Raw genomic sequence first — 12,097 nt, forward strand, 5'->3', positions numbered from 1 at the left:
CCCCACCCACCACGCAGGGGTGGGGCGGGGGGAGGACAGTAGGTCCCCCCCAGTGTGTATCAGGGTCCCTGAGGACTGGTGTCAATCCATATCTGCCAAGTGACCCTATGTAGGGGGAACAGTCCCTATTCTGCTCTGTGTCAGTGTGTATCAGGGTCTCTGAGGACAAGTGTCAATCCATATCTGCCAAGTGACCCTATGTAGGGGGAACAGTCCCTATTCTGCTCTGTGTCAGTGTGTATCAGGGATCCTTAGGATAGGTGTCAATCCATATCTGCCAAGTGACCCTATGTAGGGGGAACAGTCCCTATTCTGCTCTGTGTCAGTTTGTATCAGGGATCCTTAGGATAGGTGTCAATCCATATCTGCCAAGTGACCCTATGTAGGGGGAACAGTCCCTATTCTGCTCTGTGTCAGTGTGTATCAGGGATCCTTAGGATAGGTGTCAATCCATATCTGCCAAGTGACCCTATGTAGGAGGAACAGTCCCTCTTCTGCTCTGTGTCAGTGTGTATCAGGGATCCTTAGGATAGGTGTCAATCCATATCTGCCAAGTGACCCTATGTAGGGGGAACAGTCCCTATTCTGCTCTGTGTCAGTGTGTATCAGGGTCTCTGAGGACAGGTGTCAATCCATATGTCAAGGTGTCAATATGTCATATGTCAGGTGTCAATCCATATCCATTGTGATTTAGGAATGTTAGGTGATTTATGCCCTTTATGGATTAAAACCAGACTCTACATCAACTGTGTAATTTTCCATGGGAGTTTTGCCATGGATCCCCCTCCGGCATGCCACAGTCCAGGTGTTAGTCCCCTTGAAACAACTTTTCCATCACTATTGTGGCCAGAAAGAGTCCCTGTGGGTTTTAAAATTCGCCGTTCGCGAACCAAAAATGTTATGTTCGCGACATCACTAGTCCTGAATGTTCTAGATTTTTGAGAGAGGGAAGTTTTCAACCAAAGTCCTGTTTTTTCCTATTTTATTGAGAATCCGCATACAGGACCTTATCTTTGGTGACTGGCTTGCTGGTTCGTAATAATGAATTAGTAACATGTAGCAACGTATGTTAAGCTTCCTTCTAACTACAGTGGCAGAAAAGCATAAAATATAAAATAAATCAATCCAGGCAAAAGGAATGTAAACAAAAAGTCCAGTACTTCTAACAAATAAAAACAGTTCCAGTGGTTACATGTTTACTCTTCATGGGACATGTTTAGTCTTCATGTGTGATTTGTTGCTGTCACGACCTCGACGGGGATCCATATAAATATATCTATATTTTTTGCACTCTTTTTCATGTTTCAGTGACTACCATTAGTAGCCAAGATAAGTCTACAAATATTTTTTTTTTTTTTATAACGCTCTGACACACATCTTGTTTAGTTTTAGTTTAGTTTTAGTTTAGTTAAGCATTGTATTGTAATGAATTGAAAAAAATGTGATTGATAATTTTTTTTTAAAAAATATACAGTGTGGCTATAGTCATAGCTTGTTATGAATTTAGCATTTTGTTTTACAGTTCCCCAGAATTCTCTATTTAGCGAATTTATCCTAGAATGTTAAGCTTTCCAGTATTAATAACATTAATAATACGTTCTTCATATCGTACATTTGAGGCTCATGATTAGTAGATTTGTGATAGTATGTTGCTTATAAGACTAGCAGTCTTTTTTAAGGCTAAAAGTCAATATTAAAGAAACATTCTGGTCACCAAAACAACAATTTCTCGATGGGAAGCTACTGATTGGCTTAAAGCATCAGCTGACCATTCTAAGCCAATCAGCGGTGCCCCTGCCCGGTGGCACTCCGTGCTTCCTGTAACTGAGAATTATTTGCCAGATGGTGCCTGGGGGACCTGCAGATCGTCTCTCGAGGCAGTCTTCGGGGTTAAACCGTTCGAGAACGGTTTAACTCCCTATGGTGAGAGTGCGTCTATGGCAGTCCTGACACCATAACATTGTTATAGTGACCGGAGTGTCCCATTAAGTTTTCCTTTCATCTTTGTCAAATGAGGCCGTTATTATTGCTTATGCTAGTGAAATGATTGCAGGCAATATTTTAAAACGTGCCGTGTGAAATAAACCAAAGAGTGAATTTAAAATAGATGTAAAAATAATACTTTTGTGTTATGTCAGATGGTAGGGTGTTAAACATCCCCAAATGAATTACAGGCTCTGTTGTTTGCCCTTCTGTATATCGAATTTATGTAAATCAGACAGAATATTTAAAATTCCCCTCAATTCAATGTTCATTTTTTCTTGATATTATTCAAGACATGTCTATCTAAAAAGTAAAGTAGAGCAAGTGATAGTAAAGCAAGGCTCATTTAAGCAAAATAACTGATTGTGGCAATGGTTTATTGAGATCCAAACCTGTGTTTTTAGACTGTGAGCTATATTTAAAATGCCAGGCCTTCCCTAAGGGAACTGGAAAAACATGGTGCGAAAAGCTAAAAAGTGAATGTTCTGTGTGCGTTTCTATACATATTTTACATGATATTTTGGGGATGTGGTTAACACAGTCAATTAAAATACTTATGTATGCAATAGGTTTTCCTATTTACCATATATACAGTATCTCACAAAAATGAGTACACACCTCACATTTTTGTAAATATTTGATTTACAACACTTAAAAAATGACACTCTGCTACAATGTAAAGTAGTAAGTGTACAGCCTGTATACAGGGCCGTCTTTAATTTTGATTGGACCCTGGGCAAGCATTTACTTGGGCCCCCCTGACTACATATAGATACGCACAAATACACTACCTGACACACACACGCAGATACACAATGACCGCATAGAGATACACACAAGAACATACAGATACACACAGACTACATATAGATACACTGACACACACATAGACACACACAGATACAAACATTGGCATACATGCAGATATAAAGGTACACACACTGACTTCATATAGATACACCAACATACACACTGACACACATGCAGATATACAGATACAAACACTGACACATACAGATACACACACAAACACAAATGGACAACATACAGATACAGAGACACATTCTGACAGACGTACTGACACAGACAGCCATACTGAAACACACATACACAAAGACATACTGAACCACACAGACACTGACGGACTCACACAGACATACAGGTACACTGAAAGACATACTGGCACATATACACACAGACAGATGGACATACTGAAACAAACATACACTGACAGACATATTGACAAACACGGACATACAGAAGCACACGGACACTGACAGACTCACACATAGACATACAGACATTCTGGCACACATACACACAGACAGACAGATATACTGAAACACACATACAGACATACTGACACACTGACAGACTCACACACACACATACACACACACACACAGACTTACTGACACACTGACAGACACTCACACATACATACATACATACATACTGAACCACACAGACATTGACAGACTCACACACACAGACATACAGATACACTGACAGACATACTGGCACACTAACACATACACACATACATATATACTGACACACACACACTCAGACACTCATCCAAAATTTGATAACCACCCTCCAGTTTCTTTCCTTTTCCTGTAGGGTGGCTTCCCTTGGGTTCAGTGGGCTGGCTGGGGTGGCTGGGAGTTAAGCTCACCCGGCCTGGCCCCCTCCGGAACAGCTTCTTCCTCCCGCGCGGCTCCTGTTTCTGTGGGAGGAAGTGACGCGCGGCTGTCACTTCCTCCCAGTCGGCTGCCGAAAAGCAAGGGTCCGGTCGCGCTGTTAAAGCGCCACAGCGCACAACCGGGCCCCTGCTGATACAGGCCTACCGGGTGGCCCTAAGTGCATGGGCCACCCGATGGGCCCCCATAGTTTGTGGGCAGAGGGCAAACGGAGCAGCTGTCTTAGGCCCCCCAGCAGGGAAGCTGAAGGTAAAAGTGATGGACTGGCTAAGCATGTCTCCCGACCTAAACCCTATTGAGCATTTGTGGGTCATCCTCAAACAGAAGGTTGGGGAGCGCAAGGTCTCTAACATCCACCTGCTCCGTGATGTCGTCATGGAGAAGTGAAAGAGGACTCCAGTGGCAACCTGTGAAGCTCTGGTGAACAACATGCCCATTATCTAGATTTCAGTAAGGCTTTTGACGCTGTTGCACATAGAAGGCTTATCAATAAACTGCAATCTTTAAGTTTGGATTCCAATATTGTTGAATGGGTGAGGCAGTGGCTGAGTGACAGGCAACAGAGGGTTGTAGTCAATGGAGTATATTCGAAGCTTGGGCTTGTCACCAGTGGGGTACCTCAGGGATCTGTACTTGGACCCATTCTCTTTAATATTTTTATTAGTGATATTGCAGAAGGTCTTGATGGTAAGGTGTGTATTTTTGCGGATGATACTAAGATATGTAACAGGGTTGATGTTCCAGGAGGGATAAGCCAAATGGCTAATGATTTAGGTAAACTAGAAAAATGGTCAGAGTTGTGGCAACTGACATTTAATGTGGATAAGTGCAAGATAATGCGTCTTGGACGTAAAAACCCAAGGGCAGAGTACAGAATATGTGATAGAGTCCTAACCTCAACATCTGAGGAAAGGGATTTAGGGGTGATTATTTCTGATGACTTAAAGGTAGGCAGACAATGTAATAGAGCAGCAGGAAATGCTAGCAGAATGCTTGGTTGTATAGGGAGAGGTATTAGCAGTAGAAAGAGGGAAGTGCTCATGCCATTGTACAGAACACTGGTGAGACCTCACTTGGAGTATTGTACGCAGTACTGGAGACCAAATCTTCAGAAGGATATTGATACCTTAGAGAGAGTTCAGAGTAGGGCTACTAAACTGGTTCATGGATTGCAGGATAAAACTTACCAGGAAAGGTTAAAGGATCTTAACATGTATAGCTTGGAGGAAAGACGAGACAGGGGGGATATGATATAAACATTTAAATACATAAAGGGAATCAACACAGTAAAGGAGGAGACTATATTTAAAAGAAGAAAAACTACCACAACAAGTGGTAACACGACATAGTCTTATATTAGAGGGACAAAGGTTTAAAAATAATATCAGGAAGTATTACTTTACTGAGAGGGTAGTGGATACATGGAATAGCCTTCCAGCTGAAGTGGTAGAGGTTAACACAGTAAAGGAGTTTAAGCATGCATGGGATAGGCATAAGGCTATCCTAACTATAAGATAAGGCCAGAGACTAATTGAAGTATTTAGAAAATTGGGCAGACTAGATGGGCCGAATGGTTCTTATCTGCTGTCACATTCTATGTTTCTATGTTTCTATGAGGGTTAAGGCAGTGCTGGAGAATAATGGTTGCCACACTAAATATTGACACCATCTATATGGTAAGAAACATATGTATGTGTGTGTGTATATATATATAAATATATATTTCTTTTTTCTGTTTTTAAAAAAAATGTTTAATATATATATATTTTTTATCAGTTTTAAAGCTTACATAGACAACACATTAAGTCACACAGAACAAAAGTATATTGGAAGGATTATCCCGGCAGAGAGAACACTAATGAAATATACACACTAATCTTTGTTACTTACACGTCTAGCTAATGCATTTTACCAGACTTATTTATATAATTCATACATTTCCTCTAGCTATTACAGACTATGCTTCCAAAGTCTTATTAGAAGAAAAAAAAATACACACCCTGAAAATCAAACCCACGCAAAGGTTGACAACTTTAAATAAGCAACCTAACTCTATATAAAGCACAAAACTCACTTACAATTAGGAAACAATATTTATACTTAAGGTTGAAAAGACAGGATGTTGGAAAATTTAGCTAATTTGGATTGTGACCTTTAAGTGCACAAAAACCAAAAAATTTGTTGGTTGTGGCACAGGGCACATTCCTGTAAAATTTGTGAGAATCCACTTCTGGGTACGCATTGAAAGATGCACAAAAAGGTCTGGAATGAATCTCCCCAAAAAAGTAGCCAAACAAAGGGGTTTTTACTGCTCTTGAATATTAGACGTTGACCCAGTAGGCTTACCTGGCAGAAATGTAAGATGCTCATCTATAACACTTAATAGATCACTGAGAAAAAACAATGATGTATTTTTCAAGAGTATTTAGATCAAACGCAAGGTTTATAAAACAAGTTCACTTTTGTGTTCTTTATTAAATAGCTGTAAGGCATTTTATATTTGTAGCATTTACTGCTGTTAGGTGTTTTTTAATTCCTCAATTTATTTTGTTTTTCCTCTACAAATACATAAAATGGTTAGTCTAAGAGACAGAACCAATGATGTCTATATATTTGTATATTAATGTTTTTCTTAAATTGGAGAACATCTTTGTTTAATTGATTCGCAAGCATCTGTGCTCCGAGCTATGTTTTATGAACACTTTTTTATTAATGACTCTAGGTAAAATAAAAAATAAAATAAAATAAAAAGTCACAAATAAAAAAAAAAAGTAAAGCTTCAAATGTTAGGAAATTGCAATCCCAAACCATGTAATTTAAACCTGAAGTCCCTTCTTTTCTACTAAATGACATACAGATGCTAAGCCTTCTTCTATACTCCTTTGGAGCACAATTGGTCTTTTTTATGCCGCACACATATTACCAACACAAATATTTTCGACAGAGCTATTTATGTCTAATTGTTCATAGTTCACTTATACTAGTGACTAAAACACGTGGTATTTTGTCAAGATAAATTAGCAAATAAACAAGACCTTTGAAAAATAAAAGTCACAGGAACTAGTAAAAAAAAAAAAAAAAAATTAAATTGGAATTGAAGAATTATCTTCATCACAAAAGACCGCTGTGTACAGAGGGAGAGCACATAGTGTGAGACTCATCAGACTAGAAGCTTATTTAAACAGTGTGGTCATATTGAAACTTTCAGGAAGCTTGGAGCACCTACAGGGGAACTTAAAATGCACATATTTTTGACCCTATGACTGGCAAAACCTAGAATGTACAGCAAGCTTTTTTGAAGTCAAACAGAGCTAAAGTTTGTAGTCCATTGCTCAAACATTAAAGCATTTTCATACAGATGAAGGCAATTCTTTTGCAGCCTATCAAGAGGCCAATATTTATTTTATAGAACTAAAGAAAATGGGGGAATACACGTTTTAGTTATTGAATTGCTGCCAAAGACTGTGTTGTATTGTTGTTATTAAAATAGGTGTCTTTTTTTAATATAATGCAATGTTTATTTTTTTTATATTTTATTTTATTGCAAAATAAAAATCGAATTTACGGGAATTCAATTTTCTGGTCATAACATGCACAATAAAAGCGAAAATTTAAAGTGACAATATATTGTGTTAAATCGTTTTTTATTTTGAATGCAAACATGTTATTAAACATATACATTTTCTGGGTGCATAGATATTAGTCGACATTTTCTTTGTGATTGCTTAAGGGTGAACACACATTGTCGCCTTCGCAGAGGCTTAGTCAGGTTCCGTAAGGTAAAACAGAACATTAGGTAACATATTTTGTTTCAGAATGCAGAAGATTTTGCAGCACTGTGTATATAGTAGCAAAAAATTAAAATTCTTAATTTGCCTACGCAGAGGTACCTTATGGTAGCGGAAGACAACCACAGAGCAGGTTAATTTTGCGTGTGTGTGTTAAAGCGGGTAATTATAGCAATGTAACGTTAAAAATAACTATAGATATTAATATGAGCGAGTATTGTCAAATGGGTATTGTATAGTAGTCACCCAGAATGGTGACTGATTGCATTGGGTCCGACCCAAATGAGGCCTACATATTTAAGTAAGCTACCTGTCGTAGGTTATCGTTAGTACAGTATACGTTGCAACGTTGTGTATATGGTAACAAAAATTAGAGTCTGCCTACGCTGAGGCACAATATGATAGCGGAAGATAACCACGGAGCAGTTTAACTGTGCATGTGGATGCTGAAACACTGGAGCGTGTCGTGCCCATGAGGCCGGGTTACCTCCGCCGCCCAGGGGGAGGGGGGGAACGAGCCGGACCGCCTCCCGCGTCTTCGTTGTCCTCTGTGAAGGTAATATAGCTGGTAATCCGTCTGCCCTGGTCAATTGGACAATTATCCGTGTGCCTTCAGGTGCTACCCACGACCAGGCTTATGGCTGCGTGTAGGCCCGCTTTAGTAGCCTCAGTATTCCCAGTTCAGTACTGGTCTCAGTTTGGTATATTTGTATAGCTTAAGTGCTTCTCTTTATGCATCTGTCGGGTAATCCAGCTTTATGGTAGTCTGTGTGCCGTTTTTGGCGGCCCGGCCCAACACCCCGTGACAACATATTGGATGCATAAAAAATAGAGAAAAAAGAAGAGGTTGGGAGAGAGAGAGAAACAGGAGGGGAGAAATGAAGAATGGGGAGTTTAAGGAAATAAAGAAAAAGATCAAATCCTTAGGTCTGAAATAGGGGGAAGGAGAGAGAAACAGGAGGGGACTCATGAAGAAAGAGGAGATGGAGAAATATTGAAACATATGCAGTTCAAACAGTGAGAAAGGATATGTTGGCACTGTGTAGGCTAACTTATTTTTCCCATGGAGATTGTAAGTCATATTGTCAGTATGAGAGAATGTAAGGATAGTAGTCTTTGTTTGTGCCTGCTAAGGCTTTGAGTTCAAAAGGATATGTGGAGAAATGTGGTCCGAGTGATTGGTTGTATAATCCTACTTCTACCAAAGAAGTCCAAACCTTCTGAAAATGAAGACACCATGAAAGCAGGTATATATGTTACTACATCGACAGGGGAGTGTAGCGGTACTTACCCTTTCCAGGGGCCTGCCGGGGTCCTCTGTTCGAGCCGCGCGCGGTCCTGATGCTTCACGAGCCGCGCGGCTCTTCCGACAGCTGTAACAGAAAGGCGGGCAGTGACCGCGAGAAGCGGTCATGTGTCCCGCCTGACTCTAAGAGAGCGCCGCGGGTCTCGGGCACGCTCTTAAAGGAACAGTGGGAGACTAAATTGGAAAAGGTCTCCCATTGGCCCCTGACATGCCACATTCCCCATACACTCACCTTTTGGGGGCGTGGATATGACAGGGGCCAATTATTATTATTATTATTATTATTATTGCAATTTATATAGCGCCAACAGATTCCGTAGCGCTTTACAATATTATGAGAAGGGATTTAACTATAGATAGGACAATTACAAATAAACTTACAGGAACAATAGGTTGAAGAGGACCCTGCTCGATCGAGCTTACATTCTATAGGAGGTGGGTGTAAAACACATTAGGACAGGAATTTGCAATCAAATAAGGTGGACTACCCTTTAGGAGAGGGCAAGAGACAGGTATGTGAGGTAAGGGTTAGTCTTGGAGGCCATATGCTTTCCTAAAGAGATTAGTTTTAAGGCACTTCTTAAAAGATGCAAGACTAGGGGAGAGTCTGATGGCGGTAGGCAGGCTATTCCATAGGAAGGGAGCCGCCCGCGAGAAGTCCTGCAAGCGCGAGTTGGCCGTACGAGTGCGGACAACGGACATGAGGTGGTCACGGGCAGAACGGAGAGACCGAGAAGGGACATACCTATGGATCTGTGAGGAGATATAAGAGGGGCTAGAGTTGTTCAGTGCTTTATAGGTGTGAGTTAGTACCTTGAATTGACTCCTATAGCATACAGGAAGCCAATGTAAGGACTGGCAGAGGGGTGAGGTGTGAGAGAAACACACCTTAGTACCTTGCCCTATCGTGGTTTCTGTTTCAGTTCCCTTTAGCGCTTGTTGTGTTCAGTTGTGTTCCTTCGTACTTGACCTTGGCTTTTTTTCTGACTACGTTATCTCTTTATCCTTATCTGTTCTGTTTGCCGGCTTGCTGTTTACTGTGTACCAGACCCCGGCTAGTCCTAGTTTACGCTGTCTCTTTGTGCCCTTGACCTCGGATCGCTCCTGACTATATACTCCTCTCATATACGTCGAGTCCAGCCATTCTAAGGTCCGGTAGACGTATCTCCCCTCTGTGTTGTCTTCTGTTGAATTGAATCCTGCGTGTTGGGGTATATTTTCGTTACAGGGAGCTAGCTGGATATATACGGTGTAGTCTGTTGACATAATTAGTCCTTAGATATTTTCTAATGTTCTATAAAATGTACCTGTCATAAAAAACAACTTTTGTTTTTTTAATTACCAAAGAGCATACAATTTTATTGATGCTTTGCCCTAGCAGAAGTCTTAGCAAATGTATAGTTTCAATTGGAAGTGCAGAGAACCTTAGATTTTTTTGCCCCTGAAGTCAAGCTTTCTCCAGAAGGAAATACTTCATGTGACATGAAGGAACAAAATGCCACTTGAGACCTCAAATTGTGTGTTTTCTTTGTGGGCCATCAACATACACAGAATCCAGGTATAGAGAAACAATATCAAATAAATGAAGGCAAACCAGCTTATAAACTTGTTATTTTCGCTATATCAGCAAATATAAACTCATTACATTTTTAGTATTGCTAGCAAACACTTTTAATTTACGGAATGTCAAGTCTGGCCCCTCTTTACGTCAGATAGCTTTCTGCCCTTTCCACCATCATCCCGTTTATTTTACTGTGTGCAATCAAAGTTCAATGTTAAGGAGAACATTAAAGAATGCAACATTATTCTTTTTGATTTCCATGTACAATTAAATGAAGCTGGAACCGAGTGGCAGAAAGTGTTTGAAAGATTTGTTTGTCAAGGCCAACTCTGGATTGAGGGTAGACAAGACAAGAACTTTGTGGAGCTCGATACCACCATAATTGGTCCAAGATGAAGACAGGAGTTGCAGGATATTCAATGGTCTTGAAATTGACATAATATTAACCAGTTACACGAACTGGAGCATGACAACCATAGAGGTATATTTATAGTTGCCGAATGTTGGTGGTGTCTGACACTGCCAATAGTGAGAATAGTTAGGAAACTCAGTAGAATACAGACAGCAGGAGACTAATGGGAAATATGAGTTCCAGCAACATCAGTGAACTAATGCTGGATGAGATGTCAAAGAAGGAGAAATGATGGAGAACTGACCTTTGAAGCACGATAGCAAGAACCATGAACGATGGCTCTAGGTTCTAGTGCTTGGATGAATCTAATAAGTGAACAATCCATCATAGGTGGTTTAGTGTTTAAGTAGAGTCAGACACATAGAAGTTCTCTCTAACCTTACAAAGCATGGTAATATTCTGACAATACAGAGCTTGTGTAATCATTATACCACTAACCTGTTCTTTAACGTGAGCAAGGATACAGAAAAAAATTCAATAAAGGAATCATTGTAGATATTCTATTAGCATATTTCAAATTTTTTCCTTTTACCAGGAACCTTTTATGTGATTGCTCTCCATACATAAATACACAAATAGATTATTTAACCTAGAATGGCTCGTAAAATTTATCTCCGGGTCATTTACATAGTTACATAGCTGAAAAGAGACTTGCGTCCATCAAGTTCAGCCTTCCTCACATATGTTTTTGCTGTCGATCCAAAAGAAGGCAAAAAAAACCAGTCTGAAGCCCTTCTAATTTTGCAACAAACTAGGAAAAAATTCCTTCTTGTCCAAGGAATTTGATCAAGCAGCTGTTACCCAACTAATTAGAAATTAGATCCCTGTACTTATCCAATTTCAGTTTAAACATCTGTATAGACTCTGATAAAACCACCTCTCCAGGCAGAGAATGCCATATCCTTATTACTCTTACTGTAAAAAAATCTTTTTAATTGCCTTAGATGAAATCTCCTTTCTTTCAGCCTAAATGCGTGACCTCGTGTCCTATGTATAGCCCTGTTTATGAATAGGTTTCCAGATAATGGTTTGTACTGGCCCCGAATATACTTAGTATAATGTTATCATATCCCCTCTGAGAGATTTACATTTTTTAATCTTACTTCGTAACTAAAATGCTCCATTCATTTTATCAATTTTGTAGCTCATCTCTGCACTTTTTCTAGTGTCATGATATCCTTCTTTAGAACAGGTGCCCAAAATTGCACAGCATATTTAAGGTGTGGTCTTACCAGTGATTTATAAAGAGGCAAAATTATATTTTCATCCCGAGAATTTATGCCCCTATTTATATTTGACAAAACCTTACTGGCCTTAGCAACTGCAGATTGACATTGCATATTG

At 39.8% G+C, this 12,097-nt stretch overlaps 1 protein-coding gene across 2 annotated transcripts in view; it reads left to right on the forward strand.

The window, feature by feature from the left end:
- The window catches only part of MSRB3 (methionine sulfoxide reductase B3), a 124,812-nt gene that overhangs the window by 56,038 nt on the left and 56,677 nt on the right, over positions 1 to 12,097 (forward strand). The gene's annotated exons all lie outside the window — the stretch shown is intronic.

The sequence above is a fragment of the Pelobates fuscus genome, chromosome 3 (assembly GCF_036172605.1).
Source record: "Pelobates fuscus isolate aPelFus1 chromosome 3, aPelFus1.pri, whole genome shotgun sequence".
NCBI classification, from domain to species: Eukaryota; Metazoa; Chordata; class Amphibia; order Anura; family Pelobatidae; genus Pelobates; species Pelobates fuscus.